This window comes from Meleagris gallopavo, chromosome 8, assembly GCF_905368555.1.
Source record: "Meleagris gallopavo chromosome 8, MGAL_WU_HG_1.1, whole genome shotgun sequence".
NCBI classification, from domain to species: Eukaryota; Metazoa; Chordata; class Aves; order Galliformes; family Phasianidae; genus Meleagris; species Meleagris gallopavo.
In genome coordinates, this window is record NC_139411.1 from 24,977,686 (window position 1) to 24,996,633 (window position 18,948).

Below are 18,948 nucleotides of genomic sequence, written 5' to 3' on the forward strand. Positions count from 1 at the left end.
CACCATTTTGTAGTAAATGAAGGCAAAAAAGCCACAATGATTGTGTCAAAGGGATCTACCTCACAGGTGAGCTGTGGGCACACTGCAGCCCACACCTGGCTGGTGAGGTAGAATTGTAGAATCTTAGGATCTTTAAGGCTGGAAAAGACTACTAAGATCAAGACCAACTCCAATCCATTCACCACTATGGCCACTAAACCACACCTCTCAGTGCAACATCTACCCTTTTTCTTGAACACCTCCAGGAACAACAACTTCTCCACCTCCCTGGGCAGGCTTTGCCAATGCATTACCACTCTTCCTGAGAAGGTATTTTTCCTAATATCCAACCTGAACCTCCTCTGGCACAAGTTAAAGCTGTTACTTCTCATCCTATCACTACATCATCCAACACTTTCTGGGGGCTGTAGTATACCGTGCTGCTACCAAAAGCTGGGAACACTCTAGTCATTTGTTTTCTGATGACAGTAAGCCAAAAGAGTCTAGATGATCATCTCACATATGAGCTAGCATGGAGTCTCAGTTTCACCCCCTTTCCATTGTAAGAAGCTTGAGAACTATTTGCTTCAACAAAAGAATTTCCTACATACATACACTCAGTTTTAATAAAGCCTTGAGGCAACTGGACAAGCACTATATTTATTCATTTCTCATTTATACTCAATATTTCAAATACAGGTCTTTATGCTGTGACCTTGCCCATTTTCCAGACATGCCTTCCCATTTTGCTATTTTTGTCAATACCACCTGGGGTCTTTCTCCCCATTAAATTATTTATACTATATAATTGATACCTCAAAGCTCACAGGTCATTTAAAGGGACTGATCTCTGTAAGCACTGTGTCCGGTGTACAGATCCTCTTTTGTGCTTCTTCTATGCTATTTTTTCAGCTTCTTTCTTCAGTAAATACCACAAAGCTTTTAGATGAGCTAGAAAGCAGCAGGCATAGAAGAGTTTCTCAGCTAACAGCCTGAACAAAGCCTTCAGGATTCACTCAGGGCTTCCTAAAACTTCCCCCATGGAGGCTGCTTAGTAGATGGGGATAGTCCTGAAGGCAACAGAGACACTTTAATCTGGAGCATTACACAACTGCTACAATTTATAGTATCCATGTTTGGCCATCTAACTCCAGATAAGCACCACTCCATTTTTTTCTCCAGCATTTCCATGGCTTTTTGACATACGTCCTTCAGCTGCATAAGCCAATGCTGACAGCCACCAGCAGGGCATCTTCAGCTCTCATTAGTGTTGAAAAGCAAACTCTGCCTTTCATCTGCAGTCAGCTTTGCTTTGAGTTGCATATTTGAAGCTCTACTAATCCGGACTATTATAATTTTGAAGACAGATCCAGCAATAAGCATATTCTGTTTAGAGAGTATCAGAACACTTAATTTAAAGGCAGAAAATGTCTTGTTTAATTGCCTGAAATCAAAGGTTTCATATTTTAATTACGCTTTTAAGAGGAGCTATTTTATCGCTGATTTTTCTTTTTTTTTTTTTTTCCTCTTCTCAGATATGAAGGTCATTAAAGGATATCTTTACTGATTAAGCGATATTAAACATAATTTCTCCTAGTGTCATGCCAAAGGTCTTATACGTATGGATACGACCTCACCTGAGCATCACACATTATCAGTGATTAAGAGATGAACAGCACTCACTCACTATGCCTGGCTCAGAGCAAAGGACTGCCTGAACTTTGCTCTTCGTGTCCTCTATTTCTCATTGCTTGCAGAAACTGACGATGCAAGAAAGCTGCATCACAGCTTCTCCTTAGATACAAATTGTCCCATAGTCAGACTGGTTAAGCAATTTTCCTCCTTTTTTCTTAGACGAACAGCTTGAAACCAGATAGTAGGTGTAATGGGTAGGGGTCATAAAGAACCTGGAGGTACCAAGGCGGTAAACAGTGAACATTTGCGGGGGTTTTTTCAACACTGATAAACACTGAGTTTTCCTTAGTGTCCAATAAGGCACTGATACACCAGCATCATGTATCAGATATCCTGTGACTAACAGAAATAAAAAGGAGCTCTTTCATGCCAATCCTTGATGTCTAGATTAAATATAAACTTGTTAACTTTCTGTCTTTGGAAGAAACGCTAAGCTTTCTCTTTTCTATCTCACCATGTAAAAACCACAATGTTATTTTCTATTGGGATTGATTTCTTATTATTATATTGAACCAGAAATGCCAAAATACTCTTTAAAAAAGGCAGGTGGGCCTAACTTGGAGGCAAATATTAGAAATGTTGCTTTCTGTTCTGGTTGCATAGGCAGAAAGCTTTCTCTCAGCTCTAATACCCTTGGGCACCCTCTGAAATGCTCCATCTAGCCCTCTACCAAAGGCAGCATTCATCTTCTGTTTATCACCATCATGCCCAAGTGCTGCTGCGTTTTTCTTGCAGGGCTAAACAAAGGACAAGCTCTACCATGACAGCTTGTCAGACTCTGCAGTACATTCCATATTTCACATAAGAAGAGTCCCCCTCATATATAAATTATATAATTTATATATTTCTAGGTAAACACGATCTTCCTCTGCCAATTCTTTTAGGCCAGAGCCAGAAGCCAAAACAATAAAAATCTCATGAGAACAGCCACCTTGGGCCAAGTTGTCAAAAACCTCCAACAAGAACCTGATTTGTCAACAGAAGTCATCATATCACAGGAAGCTCAATTCCTGCTTCAGTATTGCCCTGGACAAATTGCTGACAGCTTCTCACTGAGTGATCCCATGCCCTCAAATTATAGCCTTTTATTTCCCCAAGTACCCTCTTGGAAGGTAGGAAGGTCTCATTTTCAGTATAATCCTTTGAGAACTGCAGGAAAGAACAACACTATTCTGAAACCACTGCTCCACTAGCTTTCCCCCAGGTACAAAAGGGCCTCCTCAGCCCTGTGCAGTGAATCCATCACCTTCCACCATCCACAGGCTCTGGAAAGCAAAGTCTTAACTTTTAGATGGTTTGATTTCCACAGTGAATAAGCATTCATGCACTTGTGGCTAATGCAAGAAGGCTCTCTGTGCATAATAATGAGTTTAAGGCAAAAATAATGTTTTTAAACTACTTTCTGCTCCCAGGGTGACATAAAGAGACCTCAGTGATACGTAAGGCTGTTCTATATGCAAGGTATCAGTTTAAACTTTGATCTCCAGTAAGTGTGTTAACATGAGGTGTGCACCTGGCCTTTCAAACCTGATCAGCATTTATTGCTTTGTTTCTCTACAGCAGGTTTTTGTCCCCTCAGTAAAGACGCTCCCAATGTAATGAACCTGCAAGAGGCCATCAGAAGTCGCAGAAATGAGGACTGGGAGGTTTTCCAAACACACAAAAAGCCAGTCGCTTTCCCACAACCCTCTAGGTACACACATGCCAGGGAGACACAGGTGCAGGCTGGTGGAAATGGGGGAATGAGAAGAGGAGGAAAGGCAGATTGGTCCCACATCCCCTTTACACAGATGCAGGGCACATTATACCTCACAAGTCAAGATATAGAATTTGTCTAAGATATTCTTTGCTTTTGCAAGCCAATGGCACCACAAGCAATAAAGAAACCACTTTCCTGGGTACATAGTTACTTGAAACGTTGCTAGGCTAGCACTGTTTGTTACTGGCATTTATCTTTCAGCAGTTGTCACAGCAAGCTCCTTGAGAGGTATAGGAAATTTCTTGTAATTGTGTGCTTTATCATGCACTCCAGAAAAATATTTTGCCACACGTAATTGCATAAGGATGCACATATCGAGCATACAACACAGATCAGCGACAAGTGGTAACCCTCAGGGGTCAGTACTCGATCAATTGTTAGCATCAGTAACATCAGCAGTGAGATTGAGCTCACCCTCAGAAGTTTGCAGATGACACCAACTGCCAACACACCCAAGGGATAGGATGCCATTTAGAGAGACCTAGACAGCAGTAGGTGCAGGTGAATCTCATGAGGTTCAATAAAGCCAAGTGGAAGGTCTTATTCCTGGGTCACAGCAATCCCCATTATTAGTACAAGCTGGGGGATTTAAAGATAGAGTACAGCTCTACTGAAAAAGACCTAGGGGTACTGAAGGATGGCAAGCTGAGCATGAGCCGGCAATGTGCCCCCACAGCCCACTCTATCCTAGACTGCATCAAAAAACAGCATAGCCAACAGGATAAGGACAGTGATCCTGCCCCTCCACTCTGTACTGGTGAAACCTTACCTGGATGTACAACTCTCAGTACAGCAGAGACATAGACCTGCTGGAGTTTATCCAGAGAAAAGCAATAAAATGATCCAAGGAATAGAGCATCACTCCTACAAGAAAAGCATAAGAGAACTAGAGCTGTTCAGCCTGATAGCAGCCTTTCAGTATCTGAAAGGGGGCTATAAGAAAGAAGTGGACAGACTCTTGAGCAGGCTCTGTTGTGGTAGGACAAGGGTAAATAGTTTCAAACCAAAAGAGGAGAGATTTAGTTTAGGTTCAAGGGAAAAAAGAAGGCGATAATGGTAGTTGTAATGCAATGGAAAACATGGCAACAACAACAGAGTAGCAAAGTCCTAGACTACAGCAAATGAGAACTTACTCAAATACAACAACCATAGATACAGAAACAAAGGTAAAAATCTACGTACCTTCAGAAAGCCTCAAGAAAGCAAGGACCTCCAGTGAAAAACATCTTGCCTTCCCCTGCCAACCCTTAAATGAGGTCTGGGAAGGGTCAGATCCTGGCTCCGCCCATTCCAGTCACTCAGGCACATTGCTTGCACCTGTTGCTTGCACCTGCACTCCCCTGGGTTGGCCCTGCCTCCCACCAGGAGCTTGATCACTGTTTCAGGCCCCGACTCAGCATTTCTGCTACAGTGGTAAAGCACTGGAACAGGTTGCCCAGAGATTTGGTGGACAGCCATCTTTGGAGACACTTGAGGTCAGGTTGGGTGGGGCTCTGAGCATCTGATGGAGCTGTAGGTGTCCTTGTTCAGTGCAGGGGAGTTAGGCCAGATGGCCTTTAAACGCATCTTTCAACTCAAACAATTCTATGATTCTGAGAACATTCATACCATGTGCTATCAACATAAAAGTATTCTCCCTTTTACCTCTCTGCCTCATTTCATGCACCTGGCTGCTTTCTTAAATATATTAAGGGAGTGCAAATGCTAGTTTTAAGCCAGATGAGCAGATGTAGTACTATTTCTCCCTCTGTCGTTACCCTTTTCCTCCTTCTCATCAAATTTCAGGGATATGGCCATAACTCAAACCTCAACATTTCCCATATCTTTTGTGTGCATTCCATTTCAAGATGTTAGTAAGTTCTTGATCATCTTCTCCAGAGGTCTTTAACTCTTCCTGATTTCCCTCTCTTCGCCTCTGGAGTCTTCCTGTTCTGTATTAACCCTACAGCTATCTAAATCTATCCTTGCTTTTTTTTTTTTTTTTTTTTTTTTTTTAAATTAAGGTGTACTGCTGTTCCAAAAGGAATTAAAATCTTTTTTAAAATTTGCCCTTGATGATGGATGCTGGGTATATGGAATCCTAGCTCAGAGCTACAACCCAGACTCAGCACAGCGGGGTTGACAGAAAGCCCAGCATGGCAGTAGCTAACACCATCACCTCTCCACACATGCTCATACCACGTCTGCTTAATCATTTGGCTCGTTCTTTCACAAGCCTATTTGTATGAAGGAGTCTTACTTTGTAACAACAAACGTCACCCAACTGTGGTCATTGTAAGGTGGTAGAAAAGCAGGCTCAGCAAACTAACCAGAATTGCTTGTTCTTGATCCCTTAAGTATGTTGTTTTACAACAAAACTTTTTTTTGTTTAATTTTTTTTTATTGTTAATCTCCCAGGAGCAAGCAAAGAAAGGTTTGATCCAACTAAATTTAATTTCTTTTTCAGGTGTTGCTTTATACTTTTGCTCCTTTTGAAGATTCTAGAAGGACCTCCTGTAGCTTCTACAGAGTGACTCAGAGAAGCACAGTATGGGACCTTGGTGGTTTCTCTGATATACTCGATTAAATTGTTAAACAGCTCTACAGCATTGTTACAAAGTTAGGCAAACCTGGCTCACACAGTAGGACAGGAGTTTAAGCTTTAGAATTTTCCCAATTTTCCACTTGCCCCCCCAGCCAGCTGGTGTTAAGTGGTATATATTTTGTTTTACAAGAAAGCTAGGGACATTTTTTCACATCAAAAGACTCCCTTCAGACTTACCAAGGCAAACATTAATATTCATTTTAGAAGAATTTTATAGCAGTCGAAGTCCTGGAGAATAAGTACGTTTAACTGAATTTGGTGATACAACATTGTTGGTATCACTAATTCCACAGCCATCTTTTTTTTTTTCCTCAGGACAAGGGAGGTAATTTTCTGAAAATTACGTTGTTTTCTAAAATAGCTCTTTTCAATGCTATCCATCTACCTTCTGGCAGCATAGTTTAATTTGCATTTAAATCATTTCCTGATATTGTAGGAAAAGTAATTATACATAACACTACCAATTTTCAAGCCTTGGCTTTTAATCGGTCCACGGCCAAATCCCTCTTCTATGTTCTAAAACCACTTCCCCAAAATGTAAAATTCCGAAATACCAGCCCTGGCTTTTTTCTTAAGGCCCCTTCATTTACTAGCACATCTCACGTATTAAGTTCATATCAATAGAAAAACACGTTGATATTTCTATTCCTGGTTTTTCTTTTGGGTTGTGTCACTTTGGTTTGCTGACTTTTCCCTCAGATAAAGGTTTAACTCTGCTAGCTGAGCAGATGACCTTTGGAGGATTCCACACTCATGACCCTAAATCACTTTTATAATAGTTACAGATGTTGGATCATGGCCTGATTCTGCGATTTTAGCGCAGATGAAGCAGGGAAGTGATGTAGTTTGTGCCAACATGGCCACAGGGCAAACAGTTTTGATTAGGTATAACTTGACCCTATGCTCCTTGCTTGGTTCTAGAAGCATTTTTCACACTTAGATCCAGATGTAATCATAGATTTCTTGTACCTTGCAGGATTTTGATTCATATTAATTATTCAACAAAAAAAATCCACTGGATATCTATATCACTCTTAACAAGGCACCATATCATATTAAAGGAGAAACCCTTGAAAGCTGCTTGATATGTCATAGTTTTTTTCCCTCAGAAAGACAGTGTCTTATAAAAGATGAGGTGTATTTTTCAGAGCTCTGCTTATCTGCTCATGGAGAGAAATAAAACCTCCTGTACTGAGTGCCAACTCAGAAGTGTTAAATCATTAACTGTATGGCAAGTTGGATGCAGAGTATTGCATCATAGGGACTATCCCACAGCCCATAAAGTCTGAAAATACTGAAGCCATGAAATTTAGCTGTGAGTGCAGTTTTCTTCAAGGCTTTGGATCTGCCTTGATCTAATCTGCTAGGCAAGCTCCCTCTCTACCATTAAAATAATTCAGCCCTTACAATAATTCAAGACTAAAATTGCTAATGACATGCTGTGGATCTCCCTTATAATCAACTCTTATCTGATGCTTGAAGAACCCTCAATGCAAAAAGAGTCCTAAAGATTTCAGTGCAGAAAATATCTGTTCAAAAGAGGCAGCGTACCATACAGAAAATCCTAGTAAACCAGATGTTTTGCAAGGCTGAACACTGAACCTAGAGTAATATTCCTTATTCTTTAACATCATACACCAGATTTCATCAGTGAAGTTACATTGAGTCAACAAGAGAATTTTCAGATTAAACTTCTAAAGCTTGTCGGACCTGAAGGTCAATGATAGTGATGACCCCTGCTATTTTCACCTCTGCTTTTAATTTGTTCCAAAGCTTGCAACATTTCCACAGATGCCTAAAGCAGACCTCTCTAGAATGATTTTTCACCTGGATGATGGTGGCAAGTGGAAGGTCTTCCCTGCCATGCATCTGTAGCAATAGGCCCTTTGCGCCTCTTCCCACTTTCCCACTCATAATGTTGTAGTTCTTTACAAGCTGACAGCAAAGTTTTCTGATGCCTTTTCTTCCCTTTTGCTAACTTAAAAAGTAAAAAGCGGTGGGAAACATCAACATGAACAATCGCATGAAAAAAAAGGCACAGCCTGGTACTAGAGATAGGCCCATGTGTAAGAATAGATGCATCACAACAGATGTCAGCTCTGTAACAGTGCTGCACAAAGCATCCAAGCAGCAGCCAGAGAATGATGATGATAACAAGAGAGAGAGTTGTTTTCAGATAAGAATTGCATTAAATGAGGAACTGTGATTTAATCAAATAAAATTCTGAATATATGTAAAAATAAAATCTTTTTCACTTATTGTACAATTTAATAAGTTAACAGTAACCTAGAAACTTAATAAATTGATCACTGCATAACATCAATCAAATTTCTCAACTTCCATAATTCTAGCAATTAATATTCATTGTATTTCCCCATGTTCTCCCAGTAGTCTCCATTTAAAGAGATACTTACTTATTTCTGTTGGAGCCTGTTTTCCTTCCGAAGAAAGAGGTGTCCAATCATACTCTAAAAAAGCAGACAATTCCCAACACGTCCAACCATGATCTCAACCATGGACATCCTACTGACTCTATCTAACCTCCAGTGAGTCACTTGGCCCTAATCATAACACTTTCTTGAAAAAATGAGAAAAAAAAGTCTCTCTGTTTCTACCCAAGCACTGGAATGTCTTTAGGACAGGACACATGCCTTACTATATAAGCTGATTGGACAAGATGATCTTAGAAGTCTTTTCCAACCTCTATGATTCTATATTTCTGCACAGCATTTATATATATAACATGTCCCCTTCTTGTCCCTCTGCCTATTTCCGTAACACAAATCATTACTATTGATAGTTCTGTGTCATCACCACTTTCATTCCAGTTGTGCTGTTGACTTATAAGCTATCTTAATTAGAAATTATTTTGATATCTATTTTCTCCTGTTCTAACAGACCTCCAAAACTGAGCCCACGTATTTTACCCGAGAGGATCCGTCCAGCCCTCCTCTGGCCTTCCCACCACCTGCAGAAGATTTACAGTGGTGTGAACTTGACCCAATGACTTTTGGAGTTTTAATTTTTTTTATTATACCCTCTGTAAAAGCAATGAAAACACACATTCTTCCAAACAGTTCTGGCCCTTGCTAGTTTGATGGAAAGGAGGTTAATAACATATCTGGATAAAACAAATAGTTCGATGGATAGCACACATTGATTAATACCTGCTGCAGTGCCAGCAAAGCCAAGGGAACTGCACATCGTAATTCTGTTATAACTGAGAATGTGCTGCCAGTGGAAGGGGAAAGGAGATTATCACATTGCTTTGTTTTCTAGCCGTGTCTAGCAGCTCAGAGTAAGGCACAGATAGAGGGTCAATCTCTCCCCCCTCCCTTTGACTCAGGGATGGTGAAAGATCTGGACCCAGCGCTGCAGAGCATTTGAAACTCAAGACGTGCTCTCCATTTCAATGTGCATTGCCAGTAAATCCTTCCTAGGCTGTGCCTGAAGAGGGGACGGAGCAGGGGGATTAAAGGCAGGGTGATAAGTTTGAGAATATGAAAGCGGTATCTTGCATATGAACAGCAGGAAGGCAGCACTACACTGTGCTGAGGTGGCACAGGACCCTCCACGATGCTCAGCAGAAAACAGCCCAGCAGGAGGGAAGAAGCTGCCCATGAGAGGCTGGATTTTCTCGCTTCCACTTGCACAGCCTGGGTGTCACTGCTAAACACCCTCGCTTTTTGTTTGGCAGTAAATAATTCATGGCCCCGAGCCGTAGGCGGGATAGGTTTCAGGCAGAAAGGAAGGACTCCAGGGAGCAGCTCTTTAAATATGCATCGCCTCCTGTTTGCAGGCACAATGTGTGGGTGCAGCCGCACACTCAAATTGCCTTGTGTTCGCTGGCACCTCTAAATTAACCACAAAATTACCACCGCAGCTATTTATGGGGCAGAGAGGGAGGGAGGCTTCAAGAAGACAGACAGTCCCTTTTAATCCGGTCACCTGTTTTTTACACCAAAACAATTGGCATCGCTGTGACACCGCTGTATCCCCGGTGGGGGGAAAGAGTTACAGGTGTTTTAATTATACATTAGTACAGCATTAAGCTAGTTTTATTTGCTGAACGTTCTGTCAATTACTGTTGTTACTTGAGAGGCATGACTACTCCCAGGTTGATCGTGTATTTAACTAGCCAGTCAATGCTATTAATCACCGAGCATTTTCAGCCAAGGATATTAACATTGAAACCTATCCAAGAGGGCTTATAAATGGGTACTGGTGTTCTTCAGAAAGAAATGCTGCTTTCTAATGCAAAAGGGGTTCTCTCGAGTCTTTTTTGCCTTTATTTTGTTTTAAATTGCAATCTAAATTCAAAAGGGAAATTAATAATTGTACTTGACGAAATAACTGCCATTCCAGAAAATTAGTAAATATGTGATCACCTCATCATCAAATGAACGAAGGGCAGGAGGTCCGTTGCTGTGATGCAGCTGCTGTAAAAACAATGAAGCGTAACAGACATGAAAACCAAACAGGGATATCCTCCATTCTGGGGCTGGAGAGAAAGGATCCGGGTGAAGTTGAAAAACCTCACTAAGCAGTTAGGGATTGGAAATAGGTCTTGGCAGTCCTGTTCTTGTTCATGACAACTTTGGAAAAGGACACATCCCTGCCCATCGCTGGTAGAATCAAGGGGAGATTCTACAAGACCTGAAGCCTGAGGCTTGACACAAGCACAGAGCAGGTCCCTATGCAGAATTCAGCCTTGGGCTCAAAACCTCAGCTAATCTCTTTGCACAACTCAGCCATTATCTCCAAACCTTAGCTAGCCCCTCTGCAGAACTTAGCCATGACATTCAGGCTTTAAATACACCATACTTCATCCCCCTCCTTCCCTTAAGCCCCAGCAAACTGTTCTACGCTGCTTCAGTGGGAGAGATGAGGAGAGTCTGCGTAAATGTCTCAGCTTCTCGTAAACGCAAGAGTGTTGTCATGCTCAACACACACTGTTCGGTAACAAATGCTCCAGATACACACTTTGCATTCTGGATTGTGCTTAGTTGACATACACAATATATTTATCTATCTCCACATAGTGAATAATCAACTAAAAACTCACTTTCATTAGCTTCATCTCCCCATTGTTGGCTCACATCCTGCAGTTTTCATACTACATCTGCAAAAGTAATAAACTAATTATAGAAGCCATCTGGAACAAGAACAGAGTATAATAATTATTTTTTTTTTAAAGCCCTTGCTAAATAAATGGTACCGTAATAAATGGGGTGTCAGAAAAACAATGATCATAACAAACTCAGCGCCATTAAGGAGGAATGCAAGGAGATTTACATCAAGAAACTCATGATTGCTCATTAGTAGAGACACAGCAGGAGCATTACAATCCATTGAGGACATAGTTTACATGCTGAACTGGAAGTCATACCTGAGACCAAATGCCACTACATAGGTATCACAACTGGAAAAAGAGAAGAGGAACAATTGTTGCTTCATCTGTATGCTCTGCATTCAGGACCAAGGGACAGACCCCCGGAATGCAGGGGGTGAATCATTCAACAGCAGTCACTTCTCTTTCACCTTCCATTCATGGTTATACTATTGTCTAATGGAGATACATGATGTTGATGAGCTAATAGAGTGAATTTCTACTGGGCTCTTCGTCCTCAGGGAAGCACAAAGCACAACAAAATTCAAAACAAATCACATAAAAATGTCATTTTTATACTACTGGGAGATGGTTCTCCCTTTTTTCAAGACACATCCCTGACTCCTGAACATCTACAGATAAATGGCAAATACCTGTCCACTAGGAAAACACTTCATCGTTGCCGTTGGTTGCCCTCTCTCCACTGACGCCCTCTGCCTCTAGGAAGTTTGTGGTGATGCAGGGGAAGCTCACTACTTCAGCAGTGGCTGCTTCTCAGCCACAAACTTCTTCAACCACTTCAGCTCTGTGCATCCCAGTGAGCATCTCCCATGACATGGCCCACATCCAGCAGCTGCTAGTGCTTGCAATTGAGAGGGTCTCCAGGTTCTGAAGGCAGTAAATCCTTGTATACATGGGTGGCTCATCTGTGCATGAGCAAAACGGAAGACACCACACAGGAGCAGTTTTAGCAGCATAGGCAAAGACAGGCCTATGTTCTCCTTGACACGAGGAGGGGGCAGCTAGTCTGCCATTCCCCTATGAAGGGAGTTTGAATGTACAATTTTACTAAATGCTGAGGATTTCAGAACATGGTAAAGGCTTCTTTTATCTTGTTAGCCTTGTACTAAACAATAAGCTGGAGGTCAGCTTGCAGTAAGGTGGTGTTTTGTATGAGATGCTACTATTGTTTACTAATTAGAGGTGATTGCTTTGACTTAGAAGATCCAGTCTGCTTAGTGCATGGCTTCTGCTAGCACTGCCTTGAGGACAACTTGTTTCAGTGTTTTCAGAGGAGGATGAGAGTGTGATGACATGTCAAAGCATTCTGTGCTTGATACATGCACATAAATTCAGAAAGGTGGCACAGACATTCACATCTTCCAGTGGCAATAATGGTTAACAGCATATTCATGTGTTCATTCCAATAATTCAGTGATAAATAGCTCTACTGCAACAAAAAAAGTTATACCTCTGAAGGGAAAGGCAGCTTTATAAAATTTTCTTATCTGCATTCTAGCTAATTACATTTGACCTGAACTTATTTGGAGAAAGATCAGGGAATGCTGTTGGTTACCCAGCTGCCGAATCAACGTCATCCTGCCTTAAAGTATTCCAACACACATCATTAATTCTGATTAAGAAGCATCACTCAGTTGTGATTCTTATTAGAACTCTATTAGTGTCTCTGCTAATAGATGCCATCTCTGTTATTATCATAATTATTATTATTTATCACTTACGTTACTTTGGCAGTGCCTTGAGGACTCATTCATAAGACAGGCTCTTATTGGATCTTCTGCAAACAAGGAATCAAAAAAACTTTCTTGCCTTCAGCACTTCTATTTGGTAAAACAACAAATAAAGCATAGAGGAGTATAAGGAGACAAAGGGACCATCTGGGTTAGCACTACACATTGTACTCAGCACCTCTGGAGACTAAATTTAGCCATAATCCCACCAAAGAAAACCAAAGAATGCTACTCAAACTTTAGCACTTACATCCAGTTGTCAACACTGTCTGTCTTCAGATACACAGATCACCACCTGTGGGCCTCAGTGTAGAAATACAAGTTCCAGCAGATGTGAGTATGGGAATTCATGAACTAAGCTGCCATCCACCAGACAAGTGTGCATCCAAGTAAACTGTAGCTCCTACTTATCTGGGGTGTGCAGGTTGCATTCAGGCAAGGCCTGCTATGATGAAACTTGTTTATAGCAGCTTTAAGACAGGTAGCACGTTGCTTATTTGGAAGACTAACTATAGAAATTTAATTTCAAAGTACCACATCCTGAGATCCCAATGCTCACTGCAGCAAACTCCATGTTTCATGTCCTAGCTGCAGGTACTATGCTCCTCCTTTAGCCTGTGAAAAGCAAAACGAAGAACTGGTCACAAAGCCCTACATGTGGAACAGATACAGAAAGGGGCAGATGAGCTGAGGGAAGAGGTATATTTTCGAAGACGAAATAGAGCAAGGAGTTCAAGAAAAGTTTTATGAAGTAGACCAGATTCTACTCTCCGTAGCTCCTCTGATCCTCCCAACAATCTGGACTCAATCATTTGGCTCTGTGCGGCCTTGTAACATTAAGGAGAACATAAGCACTGGTTTGAGACATTTGAGATGCTTTGTAATCCCGAGACAGAAGGTATCAAAGAACTGCAGCATACTTATTGTTAAAAGTGTTTTCATTCAGGATTATAGCACAGTTGCAAAGAGATCTTGCATTCCTGCATCCCTGTAGCCCTGGGCTGTCTTCTTTCCACAAATTCTTTTGCAACTAACTGAACTTGGAAGATTAATATTTTAAGAGCAGCTAATGCTGCTAATTGAACAGGGAAACAGATATGTCAACCTTTGTTTTCCACAGGACTCACTTCAGAAGCATGAATGATAAATGCACCCCAAGAGACATTATGATAATCGTAACACCAAATAAATTTTTCAGACAATGAAGTTCATGGCCATTAACTTTCAGTGAGATGCAAAAAAACACACTTGGTGCTAAGCTACTTCCCAAACACATGAATATGTATTTTGCCCCACTGTAATGAACTGATACAGCTTGGATGAAAAGGACCATGACCAGGTGAAGGCAACAGGGATGAAGCTCAAAGCAAGGAGAGATACTCAATTAGCAATCGCTTTTGTCCTGTGCCCTTACTGTGGAACTCCACAACAAATGCCTCGATAAGACCACAGAGCTGATGGTTCCCACAGCAGCTTTTGGCAGTGAGAAGGGAGAGTGGTCCTGCTATCAAATAATAGCAGGTGTTTGCTGATGTGAGACAGAGAGCTTTAATTCCCAGCTTAAAATAACCCACTGGAGCTGAGAAGAATTGTGGAAATATCAGGCTTTGTTGTGCCATTAGGTACCAATGGTATAAGGTCACTTCTGTTCAAACACACTCCTCCTCAACTCTGTAATTAAATTAATATTTTGAGAAATGGTTCTCTGGGTTGTGTTTTATCACTGAGAATGTTATTCTCAGCCATATGTCACATCCTCGTGCTATGCACATGAGAACTTGGACATGAGGCTGTCAGGTCGTTGGGTGTGCAGCAGAGATCCGACTCTTGTTCTTTCGTGCAAGAAATCCTTGACCCAAGCCTTGAAAATGAATTGTTTTGGAGAAGATGCTTGCCACTCCTTGGCCCTTGTTGCTTTCGCTCATAATAGATAAATAAATAAATGTTTTCCTTAGAAGGAAGAAATGCAGAAAACTTTTCTTTCCCCTGATTTCTGATGAAGAAGGATGTTTTCTTCAGAAATGACTTGCAGACAATTTTTGTATCAGCCCTACTCACAGACTCTCTACAGTGAAAGGCACAGAGCTGCTTTCCCAATTACACTGCATTTCTTTGTAGATTCAGCTAAAGGAAAACATGTTAAATAAATTATTTGTTTCCAATTATTCACTCAGCTCTAAAAACAAATACACACGCATGTCTTTACACAGAGACATAGCAGGCAGACCAAAATATTTGCTATTTTAAGAGCTTAATGGGAAATAACACAGACAAATGCCTCTTCTGATCACAAGCAGCTACGTCACCACTCTCTGTGCATATGATTGAGGGCAGAGAGCTGCTCCCCTACAGCAGGTGACAATGTGATCAAAAGGAATGCATTAAGAGAAAATTACAAGCCTATAAATATTACACCATAATTTTTTAATTTACTTCAAAGATAAAAATGCAGGCACGCAGCCATTATTCCATACATCTGTATGTTATTCTATTCTTGCCTTCCAAACTGGATCTATTAGAAGAATGAGGTTCTGATGATGTCCCCCAAAAGCTGTGTGATCCTCTGCTCTGGCAAGCTCTTATGTCATCACGCAAACAGCACAGGTGAGAGAATAATACAAGAGAAATGAGCATACAAGAGAGTGTTAGCAAATCCTTGAAGATATGCACATATTTGCTGTTCCATTATGTTTCAAAACAAGCTCTGTTGTCTCTTTTTCTTACATTTTTCAGACATTTCTTTGAACATGATAGTCCCACCTGCTACATGCAAAATGACATCATCAGGAAGTTAGATACTAATGGTCAGGAGAAGACCTTCCCTATCTGCTCTTTACTGGTCCCTTTCTCCTCTTGCATCATTAGCCCAGTAAGTGCACCGCCAGGCAGAAAAAAAGGCAGCATGGTTTACACCTGCTCTTAGGGCAGGTCAATCCAAAAGGTACAGTATCACACCTGTAAACAACTGTCCTGGGCAAAGATGCACTGGTGCACTCAACCTGAGGCTTCTCAAGCTCTTTCTAATTAGCGAAGAAAGTTGGCTCACTTCACTACCCTGCTTGCTGGCTCAGCAAAAGCTGAAAAGGTGTCAGGAGAGCCTCTCCTGGCTTTTAGCACATCCAGTAGTTGTGAAATCCAATAGGTGAAAGGAACCGGGAAGCAGACAATTATAGGATGACCTCTTTAAGAGCCTCTTCTGTGCTAAAAATTCAGCTAGGAAGATGCCAAGGCTTCTTTCCATGCACTCTCCTCCTTGTTGTCATTGCTACAATATAAATACAGCAACAAATAACACTCTGAAAGACAAAAGAAAAATAAACTCAATCTCCCTCGCTCTCAGCCTTAACTATTACTAAATCTATAGAGAACTGTGGGTCTGAGCCCAGCAGATCAGAAGGCTACTCTGACCAGAGAGCTCCTCTGGGTCTCCCACCGTGGAAGGACAACACCTGTCTTGCAATGATGGTTTGCTGAGCTCTGAGCAGTGTTCTCACTGGGTGCAGCACAGCCTTGGTGAGCTCTGCTCATGTAAAATGGAGTATTCACAATAGCGATTAAGTTGGAAGAACATCAGTTTGGAAAGGACTTAGCATAAGACTGTGTATCAATCAGAAATCAGTGCTGGGTACCCAAAGGAATGGCATTTCCATCTTATCCTGGCACTTTTCCATCTGCCTGAAACATTATGCATGTAGGAAATGTATGTCTGTGTGCATTCAGATGCAGGTGCATACATGGGTGTGTTTCTTCTTCTCAGAAGAAACAACCTTAAAAGAAGGCCTTGGAAATAACAAGTCTTAAAATTGAAGAACCACACTGAAGTCAACTGAGTTGGACATGAGGTTAAGAAAAGATCCAATACCTCTGGAATTCAGCAATCCTGCACCAGCAATTTCTTCATTCATTTACTGCAGAACTCTCTCAGAATCACTCTGCGCAAGACAATGTGATGCATTTAAGTAAATCTGATACATAAGAAAGAGGAATAATCAAAATAAAGTTAGTGAAAGGAGAAACAATTCTGTACTAGATACAGAGAAGAGCAGCATTTACAGGAACAAAACTCATCAGATCAAAGTTTTTACTCTATAAACCATCAAGAATTTTTCTGGAAGGGGAGATCACGAAACCAAGGATGAATTGTGTGACAGCTGGGGGCAAAGCTTTCGCTGCTGATAAGATACAGCCTGAGAAGTGTCTGCCAGGGAAGGTTAACTTAACTGCACTACCACCTTTAGGATATATTGCCAGGTTACAGTTTGAGTGCCACAATATAATAGCAGCACAGGAATAGCAAAAATATGAGCAATTCCATGAAGATCAATGGCTTTTTCACTACTTTCTTTGAAAAGTCACGATACAGAAACATACTGCTATGTAAATATATGTTAGCCAAGGCCCATATATGTTCTTGGGGCTAGGAACACACAAACAGACAGTCCCCATCACTTAGGTGATCCACAGTGAATTGCTGGAATGCAATAAATTAATCATATGCATGAACCCTCCTTGACAAATGATCCCTCCTAATTATTCTTCCTAAGGAGATTTCAAGAATGGAAATTTAATCACAAGCAAAGAAAATCCACTGAACAATTCCTGCTACCTCAGACAAAATTTTAAATCTGTGGTTACCCTGCTGAAATCTGTGGTTATATTTTAGAAAACACCTGATTACATTAATTAGCTGAAGGTTTTGCAGCTGATCCTCCCCCTCCGCAATGCACACAGGTGGTGCCATAGGGGTAAGGCGCACAAAGGATGAGATGCTGCAGCAAACCCAACTCTGAGAGTAACTACCACTATCATTCCACAGTGCCTTTTACCCAGCCCTTAGAAATGTGACCTGTTCGGAGCCCCTGCCAGGTCGGCACTTTCAAAGAAAACCTCCACTGGCTTTGCTCACTTTTCAATCTGAGCCAGAGCAATTTCACTCCGCCACCCACTGAGCAATCATTTCGGCAGGAGCAGTGTAGTTTGACCCCATTTAGCGTCTGCAGACCAGACCCTCGTGCTCATGCCTCTGCTGAGCCTGGGTCAAGTAGAAGCCAAGAGCACTTTGTGCTGCAGTCGGGCTCAACTCATCCCACCCATGCTGCAGGGCTACCCCACGGCTGAGCATCCCCATTCAGAGAGGGATGCAATAACTTTCCTGCCAGAGCTGCAAACAAGAGGAAGCTTCTGCTCACCCAAGGCATGAGAAAGCTGTAAAACAGCACACTATGTGGGAGGGAAATGGAGCCTGACGGGTTTGGGCCATGAAAGCACCAAGTGTTAACAGATTTTGCCATTACATTGCACTATGGCAGCGTGAGGATAGTGCTGGGTGGGAAGCTCAGGGCCAACACACCACTGTAGTGCATGAGAATGAGACCTGCTCCTCTGCACCTGCGCAGACGTGGATGACACATGCAGGGGCTTGCAGGATACGGTCTGCTCAACATTCCACTTCTCCCTGCTCTCAGAAAAAGAAAACAAAAAGAGAAAGGGAAGCTTATTTGTCTACCAGGCCTTTTTAAACAGAAGAAGTAATTACCTGAGTACACCTATTATATGCAGAGCTGCTCCGATCATCACCAAGCATGATTGTCAAAGTATAGTTAATCAGGAAAGCAAAAAAAAAAAAAAAAAAAGCTGTTTGACTAATGCAAAGGCATGGACCAAAAATACCTTTTGTCAACCCCATCTGGCTGGAGGCAAGAGCAGGGCTCCCCCTGCAATCCCAGCCCTTGGCTTTCAGCTCCCTGTCTTGAAAATTCTTAGCACTGTATTTTTTTAGAACTAGTCTGCTATGGAGGGTTACTAAACATACATCAGCAACCCAACAGAGCACTAACAGGAGTATGCAGCAATCAACTAAATGGACCGAGTGAGAGCTGGGAAGGAGACAGTGTGGGAGAACGTTAAGTGAATTGGTGTGTTCCTAAAAAATGACATATTAATGGTCCAACAGACTCAAGGTCCCAGGGAAAGCAGAGAAGCAGTTCAAGCTCCAGGAGGGCTTTTTAAGGTGTCCTGGGGCTGCAGAGCTTGTGGAGTCACCAAGGCACAAACCCCATTTTTCCTCCCC

General features: G+C 41.7%; 1 long non-coding RNA gene across 1 annotated transcript in view; it reads right to left on the minus strand.

Annotated features, from left to right (window-relative positions):
• The window catches only part of LOC146543882 (uncharacterized), a 53,502-nt gene that overhangs the window by 15,483 nt on the left and 19,071 nt on the right, over nt 1-18,948 (minus strand). Inside the window, exons 3-8 of the long non-coding RNA XR_014884592.1 lie at nt 12,870-18,333; nt 11,781-12,053; nt 11,083-11,139; nt 10,406-10,456; nt 8,945-8,985; nt 8,432-8,485 (exon numbers count right to left, since the gene is read on the minus strand). This is a non-coding gene — a long non-coding RNA (uncharacterized LOC146543882). The remainder of the gene's footprint in view (nt 1-8,431; nt 8,486-8,944; nt 8,986-10,405; nt 10,457-11,082; nt 11,140-11,780; nt 12,054-12,869; nt 18,334-18,948) is intronic.